Here is an 18,900-nt window from a genome sequence, read left to right as displayed (position 1 = left end):
TGCAACTTGTGTAGACATATCCTAAGAAGCTTTAAGCATGAATCTTCAGTGCTGCCAGCATAGCTGTGGCAGCTTCAGCACCGCATGGCCAAAAGGGACTACAGGTCTAATGATGAAAACTACATGCCCCTGCAGCTCTACTCGATGTAGCTAAGTTAGCAAGTGTAAAGCTGCCTACACTAACTGTGCTTCCCATCTGGATTAGGGGAAGTTTCAGATACAGTTTGCAGGGAGTTTACATTAAGGCATCGAAATCAGTAACACCCTGTGAAATGAACGTTTACTGTTAGTTAGCTCTTTTCAAGTTCTGCCCTAAAATAGCCATGTTTCTTAATGTGTGTCAAATGTAGCAATAACTGGACGTGGTGCATGACAGCTACATATCTTTCCTCCAAAGCCTGCTTGTTTTAATATTTTTCCCAATAATTAAGAGGTTACCTGCCTCAATCTTCCTGTATTTGAATGGTCACTTTGGTTATTCAGCTACGAATGAAAGAATTCTAAGAATTGTTTTGTTTTCTACTATTTTATTTCAAAAAATATAAAAAGCCAGCCCAAACCTTATTCTTTCTTTTTTTAACCAAGAAGTCATCTTAATTAATTTCAGCTGTGTTTACAGTCATACTTTTTGTCAGTATGAGTTCTAGATTACAAGATAAACCAACAATTGCTTTGAAATCCACAGGGAATTTATTCCAGCTCACTGGAGTATTCTTATCATACTTTAAAAATCTTTAAAAACTAAACAAAACTAAAAAGCCCCCTCTTGTTTACACAGAATGTGTTCAAATATGATGTGACCAAATGCTCATGCAATGTCAGGCAGTAGGATGCACTCGTGAGTTCCGAGGTGTTGCAGACTAGCAGTGAGAAGACACAAGGCATTTTATTGAGAAATTCATGCTGCTAGCATTCCCTGAAACATATCCCTTTGCAAATTTTGTCTCATTTGGAAGGGTGAAAATAAACGGGTTTGCATAATAGGATAGAATAGAATATGTTGTGCACCTTGCTTTTTGATGCAACACCAGGTAATTAAGTCCCTTGCTTTAGAGTTCAAATTTTTTTTATTCTATTATCACAGACTACTTTCAAACATATTACAGAAACTCCTCTCTCTGCATGTCTTTGGAGTAAGCCAGGATTTCTTCCCTGTAAGGACATGATGTCATTTCAACCCATGACTCTTGCATGTCAGATAGTTTCTAGAATGAATATGAGAACGATAAACTTCTTTCATTTATTGTTGCTTGTGTGGCAATACCCAGCTACACCTTACTTTCAGGTGAGAGCTGTTTTACTGATCTATCTGGAACTCCAGGAAAAGACACTTCCTCCTGAACAGATCCCACTGGCAATAGGTTTAGTTCTTATCCTACCAGTCCAGTGCAGTGGAGAGAAAAGCCCTAGCCTTCCTCCATGGAACTGTTTCTCTTTACATCTTTTCCAGCTGTGGCAGACATTTTTGGTCTTTGTGGAATAATACTTTAAGGAACATTCTGCTACTTTTTGAGGCCAGCAGCTGCATAAAAATGATTGTTTTTATTAGAAGGCCTTCCTGAAATTATTTCTGTGAAAGGAGTAATGTTTTTTTCTTGAAAGCAATCAAATGCATTTATTGTGCAGGCAAAATAATTCACTTTCCTAGTAGAAAGAATTGAAGTGGACTACAATTTCACAACGTGAAACTCATTCCTGCCTGGTCACCTCCAAAACTGAATAGGCTTCAGGATGTCTGGCACCTGCCAGTTCTTCTAAGGTCAAAACTATCAACTCTTTGTTCTCATGTTTTGAAACTGGATGTTCATAACCATTTAAAAATGGAACTTGGAAACAGACCTCATTTCTGCCAAGTTAGAGAAAAAGAGTCAAAATTGGACTTTCATTTCTAACATTTATTTTGAAACAAGGACAATGAAAAGGAACTAAATTTGTATGAAGTTCCGTTGGAGACAATGAACTTGTCTTAATTTTTAATATCCATTTTAAATTACTTGACTTTTTATCCATGAAACATGGACAATCAAAGTCTTATGAACTCTTCAGGAATATCCTGATCAAGTGAATCACACCTCAATAGGGAGCTTGCGCTACGCTTACTTTCTTTCATAGCTGCTGTCACATGCCTACCTCTCATTCACATTCATGACCTCTCTAGCAACCCATGGGAACTCAAAAAAGTAGTAGGAAAGTGCAGTAAGTGATATGAATAAATGTCTGTAATGCTAAAGATATGGTTGTTTCTAGCAGCTTCAGGAAAATTAATGTTCCCTGTCTTTGCTCTCTGTGGTACTCCTGATAATGGCTGATGGGTACATATACCCAATGGGCCTGAAAATTACTTTTCTTCTCCCCTGAAGTCTGAGGAAGAGGTAGAGGGGAGATGGTAGAGCTTTGCTTCCATTTCTTTGGCTGCTCTGTATGTTTTCACATTGCTGGGTGTCAAAAGTTTTGAGGGTTTTTTTGAGGCAGTTGGAAATAACAGAAAGAAGACCTGTGCTAAATAATAACCCAGCCCTCTTCAGTCAGCAGCTTGGGAAAAGTCTGGCTTAAAATTCAAGCACTAGAATAAAAGGCAGGTCTCTGTCCTACACTTCACCCTGACTGCTTATGGCCTTGAAAATTTAACTTCTTACGTATAAATGCAGGGGGAAAGCAAGGCAAATAAATGTTTGAGGCAGAGTCAGGCAAGATGCTCCTATATAAGCATCTTTAGCTAGATAACATATAATATGGATGACAGAGGTCTACATCTGGTGACTGTGCCTACTGCCACACACTTCAGAAAGAAATCTCATGGGTAGAAAGGCAACAGTGAAAATGTTATCTGCAGCTGCAACAACCTCAATTAGCTGCTTTTAGAGAGTGAGCTGACAAGCATTTCTCACCAGGGTGAACCACTGGGGAAGAATCTGCTAGCAGAGCTTTGTTTGCGACAGAAAAGAAAGAATGAAGAAAAGTACTTTCCCAGGAAGTGAGAGAAACAGAAACTTCCTGCTGCCACTAAACAAGGTGTTCTTGTTTATGTGTCTGAAGGAAATGGGGAAGTTGCCTTGATATACCTAAAAAGACCTTTGGGTAAAAGACATGCTTCTCCTCAATATTTGGCATTCAGTCTCTCTTAATCTCCATCCCACAGAGCTGTGCGTACCCTGGCTAAAACTCTTACAGTTAGGTGAGACACCATCCACTTTTTGCTTGCGGATCAGGCTGCATAAAGCAAAGAGGTCCACTGTAAGCAAATGAGATGTGTAAAAGCCATGTAAGCAGACATCAAGGAGGGGTGCCAGCTACTCATCTCCTTGCAAAATGCAGTGCATGCTCACAAACCATAAGCACTGACCCATGCTTGAATTCTCAAGCAGTAAAAAAGCCCTGTCCTACCCATTTTATCTTCAACCTGCAGTTCCAAGGAGAGGGTGAAATAAGCCTGCCCTTTCCATTCTTAATCAGATACACAACAGTTTTGCCGGTTCACGATCCCACGAGGCTCAGAAATAGCAGAGTGCAGGAAGTGGCAACAAATCCTATTCATGAACCAGGTTCAATACAGGACGGAACAATGCCTTTTGTTTGCTCAATGATCTTTCACTGACACACTGTAAAAAATCTCCCTAAAGCTAAAGTTAGGAGGGATTTTTGCTGCCTAGTTACTTGGCAGTGTAAGACCTTTCCAGTAAGTCTTCAACTACTAACCCTTCCCCATGACTTTAAATGAGTAACTGCTTCAGCATGATACCAGTATCTTCACAGTTCTCCAAAGGCTAGGAAAGAGGTAGTCAAGTCATAAAATCTCAAAATAACAATGTGACTATTTTTTTCAGTTCTCTTTTGCCAGTCTCTAAGAGCAGAATTTCCCAGGAAGCCAGAGTCCTTGCAGAGGGACTCGACTGTCTATGATCCCACAGCTCTTGCCAACTAGCCCAACTCATCACCTGCACTCTGTGAGCTTCCACACTATGGCAATACAGGTATAAAATAGCAGCATTTCTGACCGAAGAGCTTTTTAAAGATTTTAATTTTCTGCACTGCGTAAGTCTTTTCAGTATTACAAAGTGAGAGCAATAAACCAACATAACCCCAACATGCTCACAAACAGGTTGCTTGGCTTCTATAGTTGTTCACAGAACTACAGGCAAAAAATGTGCTAGTTGAAGAAACACCCTAAAAGCAAGACTTAAAACAAGCAAAATTTGAAAAATTTAATGAAAAACTACTTAGCTGAAAATGGGCTAACATGAAATACATTAGTGTATGTTTGCACAGTACAAAGATGAACAATTATTTGCTTGTTTTTAAATAAACAGACACTAATATACACATGCAATGTACACCAATATGCTAACTGGATATGACACAATCGATTTCTTTTGTTGTATGTTTTGTAAACTGTCAGAATGTAGACAGCCTAAATCATCATATCTGAGGGGGACAGAGAAGCCACAAAGAAAGGTGCTGCAACAGGCAGGATATGACAGATGAAGGCATCAGTAAGGATTCTGATCAAAATGGAGTTATGGTCAACTAGTGAGCTTCAGCATAGGCAGGCTGCTATGTGGGTGGAAGGTAGGGTGAAGGGATACCAGGCGTTTCATAATGGTTGGCATTTCTGGTTAAATACATAGTGAGTACTGGCACTCTATATTGTGTTGCTGGTGGTTGGTCTCACAAGGTCACAGACTTTGAAAGCTCCTGTTACAAATTGCATATGATTAAATTGCTTTGCCTATATTATCCCTTTCCTCATTTCTTTAGAAGTGTTTCAACATATTTCTAGTCCAAAGCCCTGTATTTAGAACCTTATTTTTCACTGACCATTTCCTTCTCCTTCCCTTTGCTTGACTAAGTGACCCAGCCCTTCCTCTAGCTTTCTCTCCTGGGGCAGCATCCAGGCTCCCTCACTTCCTTCACGATCAAGTGGAAAATTTTGTTTTGGAGGGTGGAGGAAAGATAAAGGAAGGGGAAGGGGAGAGACCAGATTAATTGGTGTGCTGTGCATGATCAGTGTGTTCTTTATACGACACTAAGAGAACTTCTTAATCACGTTTCAGAGTGAAATCTTACCACTGTTTCTCACATTGAGTAATATCCTATTCCTCACTCTGATGGAATGATTTATTCCTTTAGGAACAAAAGGGCTTGGACCTGCAAGCCCAGTTCCAGCAGGTGCTCAGAGTTGGTACTGTTGTGCCCAGGGAACTGAATTTTGTGTGCTTATGTCCCTTTTTCTGCTGTGGAAGCTACTGCATCACCCTTGATGAATTGCATCTTCTTGCTAAGATGATACCCCTAATGTTTAAACACATTCTCAACATTAATGGAGGCACTCACATGTTGACAAACAACTCCACTACATCCACTTGCTAAATGAGCTACCTAACATTTAATGTGTTCCATAACTCCAGAAATCAGTTAACCATTACATACAGATTACAGGGGTTAACTAAATGGTCCCAAAAGCATCTTCCTGCTACAAAATTCAAACCATTTATTTGTAGCTAGTAATGATTTTAACAATAATGCTAGCAGGTCCAAAACGAGTGTTACCAAGACTCCTACTAAAATTTCTCTAAAATTAAGTCAAATGTGGGTAGATAGTATTTCATAATTACAAAAAATGAAAATCAAGAAAATCATAAAAAGACTTCTGTGAACAATTAAACATGAAAAAGATTTACAATTCTAAGCACTATGTCATCAACTATATGCGGGATCACAGCACCTACACTGCCTGCTGGACATTTGAAACTGTGACCTTTCATAGCAGCTTCTGGCATTACTTTGTAAATCTGGGTACCAAAATTTGTTGCCACAAACCTTCACTTAAATTAGTGTGTGGAAAAATTACACTAGACATCTGTTTTGAGGACTTATTTTTCTTAAATTGTAAAGTTGGGATTTTTTTCTAGGTAACAATGGGAATGAAAAAAAAAAAACAACAAAACAGAAAACCTATTGAGTAGAGAACAATTCTGTACTGGATATGTGATCCAGAAGGAAAGTTCACATGTGCGGAGCATCTTCAGTTTAAACTTTGCTGAGGTTGTTCAATTCATATCCATAAATTAAGACTTTGTTTAGAAAAGGCTGTTCTGAGTCACTGTGCACATCTATTGGGTCATGAGTCCTGAGAGGAAATGTATGGCAAATGCCTCAGTACATCCCTCCAGCTGCAAAATTGAACTAGCTGAAAAAGCTCAGACAGCTTACAGTGATGGTGTCTGTCTGAAAGACAGTCTCCAAGTGGGATAAATCACGGGATTGCAAAACTGCAGGTGCCAAGCCTGGCACTTCCATCAGTGCCCACAGAAAGGCAGACTGCACATCTGAGTTGTAGCAGTCATCCTTCCAACATGCCTAGAGGATAGTGACCAGCTAAGTGCAGGAAAAAGGTACAAGCTTCGAGGAAAGGAGAAGAATTGTTCTCCCAATGAAGTAAGTGGGGGAAAGTTGTAATTATTCCTGTCTGGAATCAGGGATGTTGAGGTTAATAACTCTGTTCTCATCAATAGTTCAATGAATTTCCCAGTGGCCACAGTCACAAATTTAGTTCTATATTCCACACTCTAGAAACACATTCGGACACTGGCTCAACACTGACTCAGTGGGCTAGGTGCCGTTTACTGAATCACAAATACCACTTCCTGCGGGACTGTTTCTGCCTGTAGTATTTTGAAGGAGTGCTTGGCTGGTTAGTTTAGAATCAACCTCACAACTTAAGACAACAAAGTTGCAGAACATATGCAGTTTGTGTAGCATTTGAACAAAATACACTACTCTATCCCACAGACTTTGAATGAGGTTATTCAAATGCAGTAGCATTTCATACAAGTCATACAATATTCATTTTTTCTTAGGAAGATAAACTAAGTTTTTTCAAATGAAAAAACAGAAAGCATGTCTATCTTTATGCTTCTCGCGCTTTGTGTCTTTCTTCAATGGCACTGCAAAGCACTTCTTTATAACAGAATGGACATCTTATTGAAGAGGATGATTTTTCCTTATCAGGAAGTCATGATAGCTAAAACTTTCTGAGAGAGTTGGATTTCCATATCTTAGGCTGGACAACACTTTTAGAAACAGACATAAACAAAACAAGCAACTCTTAGGTCACTGTAATATTACACATTTTAAAAACAAATAAAGTACTAGTGGGGGAATTTTACATAGTACTATTAATAGAAATTACACATATAATTTCATGTGCACATACCGCACATGACTGCCTCAGCTCAAATTCATTGCTAAGTTTCTGGTCAATAATGCTGATAAATGTACTTGTCCTTATGATATGTGAAAGACAACAGTCTCTTCCTCTTGGTGATAGACTGTTGGCTGCAAGTAGCTAAATGGTTAATTCCTAGTGAGGATCAGTGAGTTTATCATGAGGTCATGCTTGCATGCCAGTGCTAACCACTTCAGCTGTACATGGGACAGCAGAGCTATTTCTGCAACACAGCCAAGCCTAAGCACTCTCCTACAGTTTTGTGACTCTCCTGCTATTTTCCATTAGCAAAAGTTTTGGCAAGTTGTGCTTATAAAAATGTTTGTCAAGTACTAGGAATATGCATGAAATAAAGCTGTAATCAGAAGTAATGGATGCTTCTGTTTAGATTTCTCAGTTAGCCCAGCTGTAACTGTTCTCATTTGAGAGCTGATTTAAAATACATTTGACTACTTGCTTGTCTGCCAAAGAAGCCAATATTTCACAAGTATCTGCTTTAAGTAGTAAGTCACTTTTCATTCTAAGAATGACTAAAGATTTAATTAGTCTGGAGGCTCAGTTACCTAGAGTTCTGAAGAAGTTTGTCCAAAAGGACAGTAGTAGTACGAGAAGACAACTGTATAAGCCTGACCATGATCTGCTAGCACATTCAAATTTCCTTCTTAAGTTTATTGCACAAGGAGCTAGGACATTATTTTGCTGGTAGAGTAACACCACTGACCTCTTATCCCATACCTGAATGATGAAAAAAAAGAACCACAGGCAAACTTGAAAATTCAAATCAGAAATTCTCAGATGACATAAGGTGGGCTGCGTGTGTGGCAGGCACTAAGATCTGAACCACATCTTTTGCAGTGGATATCATTTTTAGCTTACGCAGGCAGCCTGAATAGATCCATAGCATTCACAGTATTCCTATACACCCAAAACTTCAGCTTCTAAGTACCTTATTGTGGAATTTCCCATAGGCACAACCCAACATGATGCTGCAGAAGATTGCCCTGCTGTGGAATACAGGTTTCAGCAGAGGTGAGATGGCAATAGTACTATACAAGAACTCATGATTTCACTCTTTCCTTCAGTCATTGCATAAGATGCACCATTCTGAGGCTTTGGGATAGAGTATCAGATAAGGACACACTCCTATTGTTAATCACCTGCTTAAAAGCAGTGCTTATGAGCAATAAACACTTTTATTTTGTCAAGAAGTAAAAAGAAAACATAAAGTTGACTTCCAGCTGCTCAGCTTTCTGGATCCTTCTCTTCCTAGAAAGACTTCTTTGAAATAAGTATTACTATTGCTTCAAAAGGTAAATCTCATGTCAGGGTTCAGAGAACTACCTGTAAAATCAAAGGTGCCTCAGAGCTCCTGAGGAGTCACAGCTCCTGGGATTCTACTGGTTCTAATAGCATTGGTCCATCTAACATCTGAATAAATCACCTCATAACATGAAAGTCGCACCAGGTATTTAGGCATATATTCTTATTTTCACTTTTATTAAATTGCTGGAAAATCTCCATGTCATTTATTAATAACCAAAACATAGCTTATAATATTTCTTTTGCCTTTTAAAATGTCTGTACTACATAGATATATATTAGAGCTTATATTTATATTTTTTATAGTTTTTTGAAGATACTTAAGGTAAAGTTCGCCTGTGTGTCTAGTCTGAAGTTACTTACACAAACTGTTGCAAGTTATAGTACTTTATACATGCGTGCACAGACTTGAATGTCACATGCTCAAACTGTGGTTTCCTTATGGTCCTTAAATGATTTTGCCTTTGCTCTTTTTCTGTATTTTCTCATTTTTTTTAGGAATCAGTCCTCTCAGTATTTATCACAGCTACGGAGAAAATGTCAAACATGCCTATAGAAGGCAATGCGGAGAAACATAGAGGTTCAAGCGTGCCAAATAATCTTGCTCCAGAACCGAGACCTGTGAAACCAGAACTGTGCAGCGCTGTCAGTTTAATGAACATCACTTTCAGGAATTATCTCATGTTAATGTAGTGACATGCTTTGAGGATCAAAGCAAATACCTCTGCCTGGCACTGAATACGATTGTGGAATCACCTACTAATATATCACCAGACTGTCAAAGACAAGATAATTTCCTTTTTCAATACAAATCACATAGTGGCAAGAACAAAAGGCAGAGGAATAGCATTAATCACCTAAAACTATCTGAATCAAGCAAGTGACCTAGTAGCCTACATTGCCTTTATTAGAATTTAGCTTGAAAATCATCACTATATGAGCTTAATTTCCACAGCTATCAAATTTAGGCATGGAAACATAAAAAAAAAAAAGAAAAAAAAAAGGTGCTTGGCCTGGTTCAGAATGCCTGAGGTAGGTATTTCATGTCCTTATGTCCCATGAGAGCATTCCTAAAAACTTTTAACAGCTCCTATGGTATATGAGCTCAGGCTTTTCTAGAACCCTTGCACAGCTGACATTCAGTGCCTGCGCTAGAAACACCCTTTTGCCCCTTAAGACTCATATCAAGTTATCTTCTAGGAGCAGGAGCTTGACAAAAGAGCCAGCAATAGGAGCACCCACTTTTTGCAGTTACCCTGAAAGGAAAGATTGGGATTCCAGGCTCTTGTCAGCCTGCAGCATGGATTTCTAGCTTTTACAGTGAAGAGGGTAGCCTAGGACAGGAGTCATTCTCCACCTTTTCCTGATGAGAATGAGGCCCTGCAGAAAGAGAAATGGGATATCTATGAGGCCCAAGAGACAATGAGTAACTAGGTAGCTTTCCAGGAAAAGCTGTTCCATTGGAACGTATGTTCTGCAGTGGACTTTTTATATAATTTTGTGGGTACAAAAAACCAGTGATGAGTTACTATGGCCCAAATGCTGACCCATGTTACACCAATATAAACGTTTTATGGCATAACTGAGCTTATAGATGTGTATTTCAGAAAAGGGTTTGCATCTCTGATTTAGTAGGTATTTTGGTACCCAGACTTATTCCACTGAAATGAACAGAAGACAAGGATCTCCCTAAGCTATTTTCTTTTAAATAATATTTATTGCAGCATAAAGTAGTGTTTAAGTACAGCATAATACAGTAGCCTAGGATTTGTCCTGACATTCCTTACTCCCACTGAGTAATGCTTATTCACAAAAGTAGTTCCATATAATGAATTGTGTTACACAGACTATATTAGAAATTTCCATTTATCTCAGGGGAATTCACAGAGGCTGGCAAAAGCTTTCCTATTGGACTACAACATGAATGTTCATCACCAGGTGCCAGGAGGGAAAATCTAATTCTTTCCCATAGTCTGTCTTACCCTAACAATATCCCACCCTTTACACTACTTGCAACTTCTTCACACATTGATCACTTCAGAGCTCACCAAATACAAACTTAACAGTGACGTTTCTCCTCCAACTCCAGTTTAGGCTTTCTCCAGTCTTCCTCTGTCCTTTGCATGGAGTGGAAGCTATTCTCACCAGAACTGTTCAGAAGCAGAGCTCTTGTCCTCATTCTCCTGGGCTTGGGCACTCCCTTTACACATCACTGGCCACGTTCCACAGCTCTCTCCTTCACTGCCTCTCTTCATACCCTTCTAACTCAACACTTCTTGCCTTGAAATGGCTCTCTTTTGGTTCCCTTTTTGCCTTCATTTTATATCTCACTTGGAAACAAACTAATTTGCCATGTCTATGTGGGTGATGTTACACCTCTACTGTAAACCTCCCTCACTCTGTCAAAGAGTAAATTCACACATCTCTCTGGTATCAGCTTTTGTAAGACCTTTCATAAGAACAAACTCAACTTAATTATAACAGAGCTCCATCTTTCCTGGTCCTTTTGGGTCCAAACCCACTGTCCTCCACCTCCTTTCTCTATCATTAAAAGCAATGCAACTTTTCTGCCTGCCAGAAGCCTTGACAAATTCAATTCAACTTCTCTTGTCTGCACTCAGAAAAGGTCCTGCAAAGGCTTCTCTTATGGAATTCTCTTTGATCAAGTCATCCTGCATGATCCACCTGTTCTTAACTGAGTCAACCATACATAATTTGTTTTCACTCTCAGAGCATCTCATGACCTACGCCCTCTAGGCCTACGCTCTCACATTCATCCTTTGGATGCTGACTCCTAAATAACCTGCATGACCAACCTCCACTGTCCTCTTACCAACTTTTCTGATATTAAGTCCATGGATAAGTGGCTTTCAACCTTTTCCAGCACAACAGTCATTTGCTACTCTGTTCTCCTTCCACTTCTGACAACTGCTTACTTAATAACACTTCTTTCTTCCCCTTTTCCTGGCTAAACCACAGCAGTTTCTGAAAGGCAAATGACACTTAACACTGCCTTTCCCCCTCCGCCACCTTCCATCTTCCCTTTCTGATCATGACTACAACAGTACCAGCATGCAGCCCAAGATGCTGAGCCTTATGGGTTTATTAGCATGCACTCTGCTCTACACCTTGCGTTCTCCATCTCCCCTGTAAATGTCTGTCTTACTCACTGCTTGGTCCATAGAGACAAGTGAGCGTACTCGTGACATGTCTTGGGGAACAAAGGGAAGATGCACTCCAAAGCTGTTTCAAAACCTCCCAGTGATGGAAGCTTTGTTGTATCTCAATTTGAGATACTTTGCTCAAAAAACACATACATTTCAGAAGAAATAAAATATTTTCATTTCCAGCAGTTCTAACCAAAATCACAGAATGGCACAAGTGGTCAGTGTTGCCAAGAAAAAGCCATGGAGACAGAGGAGGGAGGCAGAAAGTAAGTATTTCTGCTTTCTGGCAGGAATACTCTTGGTGGTACTGATGATAGGTTACTATATGCAAGAACTTCCTTCTGGAATACTTTGCACAAGGATGAAAAGAAGGCCTATTTTGCAAACAAAAAGTGTTTTGAAAACTTTTTTTCTGTTGTACTTATCATATACGAGAAGGCTCTGTAATCTCTCCTTTTTTTTTTTTTTTTGTCCTCTTTGTCCATCAATAAATGCTGAACTGCCATAGTCAGGATAGGTGTTAAAGTTATTGCAGGAGAGCAAGCACAACTTTCTTTAGAGATGTATTTACTTAAACTCTATAAACTTTAAACAACAATCAGCAAACAAAGATTAGGGAAAGTAGCACGGTGTCAATACTAGAAATAAGTTATAGGTACTAGAAATAAATTACAGGAAGCTAACCAGAAAAAAAGGAAGACTGCAGTCAAAACATCCGAAGGAGTGGGAGAAAAGATAAGTACTATTATTAGAGCACCCAAGATACAGGCTATTATTAGAGTACCCAAGTTAATTCTGTTTCCCCTTTCTTCTCAGCAGTTTCTTTATGAGCAGGAAAAATGCTGCTCTTCAACAGCACCCAGGAAGCAACTTGTTTTTTTCTCCTTAAAACTCTTTTTCCTCTGAATTGTTTAACAGCTGTTCACTTGCAAGTGTACTGAGACTCTGCCTGACACACTGTGGGCTCTCTACACTCCCATCTTTCTGCATTTGGTATCGTTTTCCTTCAGCTGTAAAATCACAGGGGTGTCTTTTTTTTCTCCAGAGCTTTTTCAGTACTTCATAGAACAGTCCATGACTACTGTCATTAATGTTATGATTACAGAGTTGTTTTTCTGTAGCTTGTATTTATTTGAATAATTAAGGCTTTAGAAATTTATACTGCTGCCCACCCTTATGGTACCTGGATATTTACAGTCAAAGTAATCCTGCCTTTAAGGATCGTAGCACAATTCTTTGCCATGGCTGCAAGAAATCTGCATCTCTGGTAAGCAGCAACTCAGCCTAGCTGCTACCCTCTGGGCAGACAGGGCTCCCTGCCACTTATCCTGCACCCCTAGATTCGACCCGAGAGGTGTGAGACCTACACAACATGCTGTTTTCTCCCTAGAGGCCAAACTAATAAGAGAAGGCAGTGTCACACCCTACCGAGAGCAGGAACAATTAATTGTCTCTCCACTAAGACATTTGTTATGGTATTAGTGCTGCTTGGCAGGGCAGCCTGTAAAATCATCACTTTCTTCCTTGTAGGTAGGAACTGCCTTTGTTAGTTTAGGCATTTATCTTCCTTCATGAGTAGGAAAGCCAAAGACAGAGGAGGAAGGAGTGGAATCCTAAATGATCTTTCCAGGCAGCCTCTTGCAGAGATGAGCAGTGCCAGTTTTCTCACCTGGGCTGATTGCACAGGGGGTTAGGGTGTGCTGCTTCCCTGGATACACCGTCAGTAGGATACAGCATGCAGAACTCATCCCACAAAATTTGCTTTCTTCCCAGTTTTTAGCAAATCTATTTTCTCCAGAAGTCTGCCAACTGGCACGCTCTCAGTTTGTTGGTTTTCCTGTGGAATGTGAATCTGATTGACTGATGCACTGGAGAAATAACAGTCCAAGCCAGCTGTTTCTGTAAATTTTCAATGTTAGATTTCAGTGTGCTATTCCAGATCAGTAAATGGCAGGCACACATAGGATTCCCTTGAAAAATATCCTACTTCAGAACTTAAGATCACCAAAAGAAGCACAGTTTAATCCCTAAAAAACTCTGTATTTGCTTTCTGCCTTCTAGCTTTAGACTCAGACGACTTCTTTTCTGGGTTTCCCCCAGTGCTACCAGCAACTAGAAACTAAAGACAGGCCTAGACCTAAACACAAACATCATTTTAAGCTGTTTAGAATCTGGATGCAACATCTGTAGCTCAGACTAATCTTTGCTTTAGATATTAGCTGTCTCAACTGAGCAATTTCAACAAACGTCAGAGAGATTTGCGATTTTCATAATCAATGGATTTTCATAAATGCTACATGAGATACAAAACATAGTTTAAAAGCAGGTGCACATCAAGCTGATGAAGAAATCCTCACATGTGATCATTGCTGTTCAAAAAAATATCTGTATCTGGACAGCTCACTGAAACAACAAATCATTGTATACAAAAAAAGAACATTCATCAAGTAGCTGCTTTCTACGCATGAATGAAGGGCCTAGTGACAGGGAATTTCACAGGTGCTCAAGATGCTCAGCCTGTACCTAGAAGAGTCAACTTCTAGCACAGTCAGTTGTTTTGAAGAATGCAGCTGGAGTATCCAACAAAACTGTGCTTGAGAGGGATCATATTGTTTTAAAGCTTCAACCACATTCTCTCCTAGTGTAATAAAATAGCTGAGCCAAGAGCAGTTGGTTGCTTGTTGTGACTGAAGCATGTTTGCAAGTTTTTGATTATACTGTCTTAGTTCAGAGATAAAGGCTGGATACTCCTGCTGCTCGTAAAGCAACAAGTAGTGTCAACAAGCATCTGGAGACAGTCCAGTGGCCCTCAACTGATACACTCTGCTACTTCTACCCACACAGATAACACAGATAAGAGAAAAACAGCAGGCAGCAAGGAAAAGGAACAAAATTTTAAATAAACAAAGAAACCTGAGTAGCTGAATTATACCTAAAGGAAATGAGATCACCATTTGCTTCAGATTCCAACCACAAAATGACAAGTAATCAAGAGTCATTAAAGTACAAGAATTTTTATGAGTCACATTTGACTTAAAATCAGCTACTCTGGAAATTCCTGGGACTCATACAAGCTGTAATTTGAGAGAATAAGATTAAAAACCCAGCTCTATATTTTTAACTTTACGAATGGTGATAATGTAACATTTGAAATCTGTTGGTTTACATTTAAAAATCTATTGGTTTATTCAGTCATATCTGTTATTATCTAAAGATCTAGAGGTAAACTGATTAAAAGAATTAACTTGGCTAATATCAAAGGGAGAATACAAAACGAAAGTGCATGTGTTTTTAAAGGTGAAGCTAGAATATTCTGAAACAACTTTATACTGGAAAATTTCCTTTAAACTTGTAACACATTTTATGACTGTCTTGAAATCCATTCTGCCATAATCCAAAATTTACTGTAGCCCAATACTGCTTGATTTTGAAGCCACATTCCAATACACAAAGCAGTTGTAAATATAGGTATATTCTTCATATTCTATACCCACACTTGGGGCTACTTAATTCAGTGACAAGCTATTTTCTTTTAAAAAAAAAACAACAAACTATTATAATTTTGGAGATGACAAGTCATGTCAAAAGGTGTTTTCTCTAGCTTTTATATTCTTGATCACTAACTAGATACTGAATGTGAGGCTTAACCCCGCTCTTTTATGTGAGATGACAGAGGTTTAGGCACACATAACTGCTCATATGCAAATTCACACCTCTCTGTTCCTAATGCACTACGAGTAGAGAGGACTTGCAGATGATTTTTCTATTCCATGGGAAGTCATGTTGGCAAAACAGACATTTTACTAGTCAAAGGACTAATTCTGATATTACTTATATGTGATACAAACCAGATTGTGCTCCACACAACCACCAGGCTTAAGGCAATATAAAGCCTCAGGTGTATCTGAGCTCTGACTCTGAGAGCCCCTTAAACAGAAGGGACTGCTCCCCCTGCAATGAGCCCCATTACCTTCAGTGGGGGCTTGCAGAAGTGCCTGCTCACAGAGCCAGGACTTCAGGTTTAGGGAAGATTTCTAAGTATGGCTGTAATTTTAAGTGTGTAGAGATTCCTATTAGACTAGTGAGTGTCCCTGGCTGAGAAAATCAGTGTGGAATATCAGGGTACCACAGTAAGGGAATTTTTTTCTGATAGAACAGCACTTCTGTGGCAGTTCTTTTTACTAATATTTAAAGGGTTACTTAACTCTTCATGAATTCTATCCTTCTGGGGTTTACTGATGGACCACCAGAATCAATGTGTGGTAGATGGTATTTTTCTTTAGTTTTAATATTTTATCATCAGCTGTGAAAATGAACACTGGAACTAATAATAACTCCACGCTGGCAACTTCTGCAAAACAATGTGAACCTTACAATCTCTTTCAGTGCACCACCATGAGATAAAAGGGTCGGTGTCCTCATCTAGTTGGAATGGAATGATACCTTTTCTAAATTTGCTAAGTCAAGCTGGCAAATTAGTCTGAAATTTGCAAGTTACTTCAACTATAAAATAAAAGAATCTGCAAGATTTTTATTGGCAACCAAAAACTAAATCACATAATCACAGTAAACCAAGAACTGCCTGACTGTGGGTCTGATCCTACTAGCTCTTCAGGATTGGATCCACTGCATCTGACCTCTGTTTGAGAGAAGTACTATACAAGCGCAAGGCGTTCACAGACTTGGATCCCATGAGCAGCTCATAATAGATGTATACATTTTCTTTACCCTGTGCTATAATCCAGGTACAGACAAGAGATATATATAAAGCCCTATTATTAACAGCCCTGACTATGTAAATGAGAGAATGACTTTAGATTATGAACTGTATTTTCTTGTTTAGATGCTGTACTTCTACTAAGACGGTAAAGTGTCTTCTACAAGGTCACCCATACCGCTTCCTGTAGCACCTCTCTTTTCTTCAGAAGTCTTCCCCCCTTCCATCTTGCCCACACCCCTGCCAAATTCAGATAAGAGACCAAAGTGATGAAACCACAGACATGTATAAGGAAAAAGAACTAAAGAGTGGAAAGCAGAAAGTGGCTCTCAAAATAAAAAAACTGTTCACGAGTCTGTACAAGAACTTCTCTCTTAAGCCCCACGGCTTGTCATTAATCAGTACCTCCTGGGCAAATAAGGTCCACTGAGAGTCTTTCAGTAGGCATTTCATTTTGTTCACTGTTCTTTCCAAACAACTTTGATTTTGAGTTATGAAGACCTTCTTTTCCTCTGTCCTATCACGATCTTATTCTGGAGTCGCAACATGGCTTGCAACAGGGCCCTTCTAAACTCATTACTGCATGTCTCAAGAACAAATCCTGACCCTGAAGCTACCGAAAGTCCCTTGGTAGCAGAATTGGTCCTATTTCACCCCTCCCACTTCCTACATTTCCTATCTGTGCAGGCAGGTCCAGCTTTCAGGTCAGGTGGCGGTCTTGCCAGAACTGCCAGGCTACAGATTTTCCAAGGTCTCTGTCTTAAGGCAGTGGACACAGCAAGGGTCCAAGGGTTTATTTCACCAGAAACCTCACTTCAGATCTTGTGCCAGCCATTAGCCAGCTCAGTGAACTCAGGCACTGGAAATTATCTCATCCATTTCCGCTTCCCTAGGAGTCACTTAATGCTCATAGAGATCATGCAGCCTTGTTTGCTGTGAGATTACTTGCAGTATCAAAGCAAACTCATTTGTGGCTAGCTTGCATATCTCTCTGCTAAACCATAGTTTAGTTCAATCATTCAGCTATAATTAATTCACCTGTCTAGGTGCAAATATTCAGATCAAAGTAATTTGATGGCACTAAAGTGGTACTGCAAACCCATAGGAGTTTCTGATCAGTAACTGTTACCAGCTCGATGGAAACAAAGTGACACCACAGCCCGGGTCACTTCTCCTGGTGACCTTTTATATATATTTTATCACTGAGAATAAAGTAATGCAGTACTTCAGTAAAACCTAAGTATATGACAAATGGTAGAAAAAGGGATTTTTGAATCTTGCAGTACCTTGTGCCAGAGTGCAGATAACAAAAGGTTTTGGCTCTTGGGCCTGGGAAACAAGTATGAACCATCAGGTTTTAGGGGGAAAATGAGTAACAGGGGACATCTACACAGCTTGGTCAAAGGTTCAGGGAGATCCTTGCTCACACTACTACAGCACTTCTCAGGGAACCCAGATGCTCTAGGGTTGACTCTTTTTCCAGAGAGTTTGAGGAAGCCACCAAGGCCTAGCACCTCTTTCTTGGGAGCGTGGAGGAGGAAGGAGAGGAGCTGTCCAGCCCCAAGGAGTCCTCTTTCTTGCACCTTGTCCTTTCCCTGCTCTCCCTGCTGAATCAAACCATGACCCATTCCTTCATTTGTTATGTGTAAGCTTGGTGTATTAAAATTCATTAAGTGAGTAAATGTTCCAGACTGCTTTTAAAATCTGGATTATTTGTCCACCCCTGGAATTTATTCCCTAGGATAAGTTTACTCCACAGCCAGTCCTCTAAAGTAAAGAGAGTGCCATGGGGATTCTACCTTGATATTTTTTGCCCTGTTTCTTAAGAGGATCTAATTGCTTGTGATGTTGATATATTCAGTCACCACAGAGAGAGAGAAAAATGACTCTCCTGAAATTCAGAAAGATTTGTTCCTTACCTATGTTCATTTTTGGACTTCCAGCTTGAGCTGTTTCTCTTGACTTAGTTCCTGCCATTCAGTGAAGTGAATTCAGTGTGCTTTTGGCAGATGTGAGGTCTGTTCTGATGTGAGCTTGAAGATCTGAACAGAAAGGAATAGAGAATGTAAGCACCAGTACTCAAATAAAGGTATGGTTATGCCACAGACTTGACACAAATAGAAGGTGAGGAGGGAAGAACAAAGCTAAGCCATACTCATACTAGTGAAGTCAGATGTCAGACATAAAAGGGCGGTCTCTTTAAGCTATGAATTGTCCAGTTATGAAAACATTTCTCCTTGGGGATATTCAGGTCAACTCCTGCTCTGACCTGGCCTCTGAAGAAACTGCTCTTCATCAGCTACATAGCCTATGGAGACCTGCCTCAGCTTAGGCACCTGCACTACCTGAAGGTAAACCCTATGAATATACCCACAAATACTACATACTGGTTTACTGTTATTCACTGTGTTGCTACAACATCACAGCATAATGTGAAAAATCACATTTGACTGGGCTAGGAAATACTATCT

At 39.6% G+C, this 18,900-nt stretch overlaps 1 long non-coding RNA gene across 5 annotated transcripts in view; it reads right to left on the bottom strand.

Moving 5' to 3' along the window:
* LOC138687717 (uncharacterized) overlaps nucleotides 1–18,900 on the bottom strand; it is an 86,261-nt gene that overhangs the window by 3,827 nt on the left and 63,534 nt on the right. The window contains exons 3-6 of one of the 5 annotated variants that reach the window (XR_011326839.1): nucleotides 18,349–18,471; nucleotides 16,608–16,669; nucleotides 9,788–9,925; nucleotides 8,704–9,164 (exon numbers count right to left, since the gene is read on the bottom strand). This is a non-coding gene — a long non-coding RNA (uncharacterized lncRNA). Of the gene's footprint in view, nucleotides 1–8,703; nucleotides 9,926–16,607; nucleotides 16,670–18,348; nucleotides 18,472–18,900 lie in introns of those variants that run through there. The other 4 variants (XR_011326838.1, XR_011326840.1, XR_011326841.1 and 1 more) reach the window with 4 other exon arrangements.

Source organism: Haliaeetus albicilla, chromosome 11 (genome assembly GCF_947461875.1).
Source record: "Haliaeetus albicilla chromosome 11, bHalAlb1.1, whole genome shotgun sequence".
NCBI classification, from domain to species: domain Eukaryota; kingdom Metazoa; phylum Chordata; class Aves; order Accipitriformes; family Accipitridae; genus Haliaeetus; species Haliaeetus albicilla.
The sequence above is the reverse complement of the archived record's forward strand: the minus strand, read 5'-3'. Positions and strand labels throughout refer to the sequence as shown.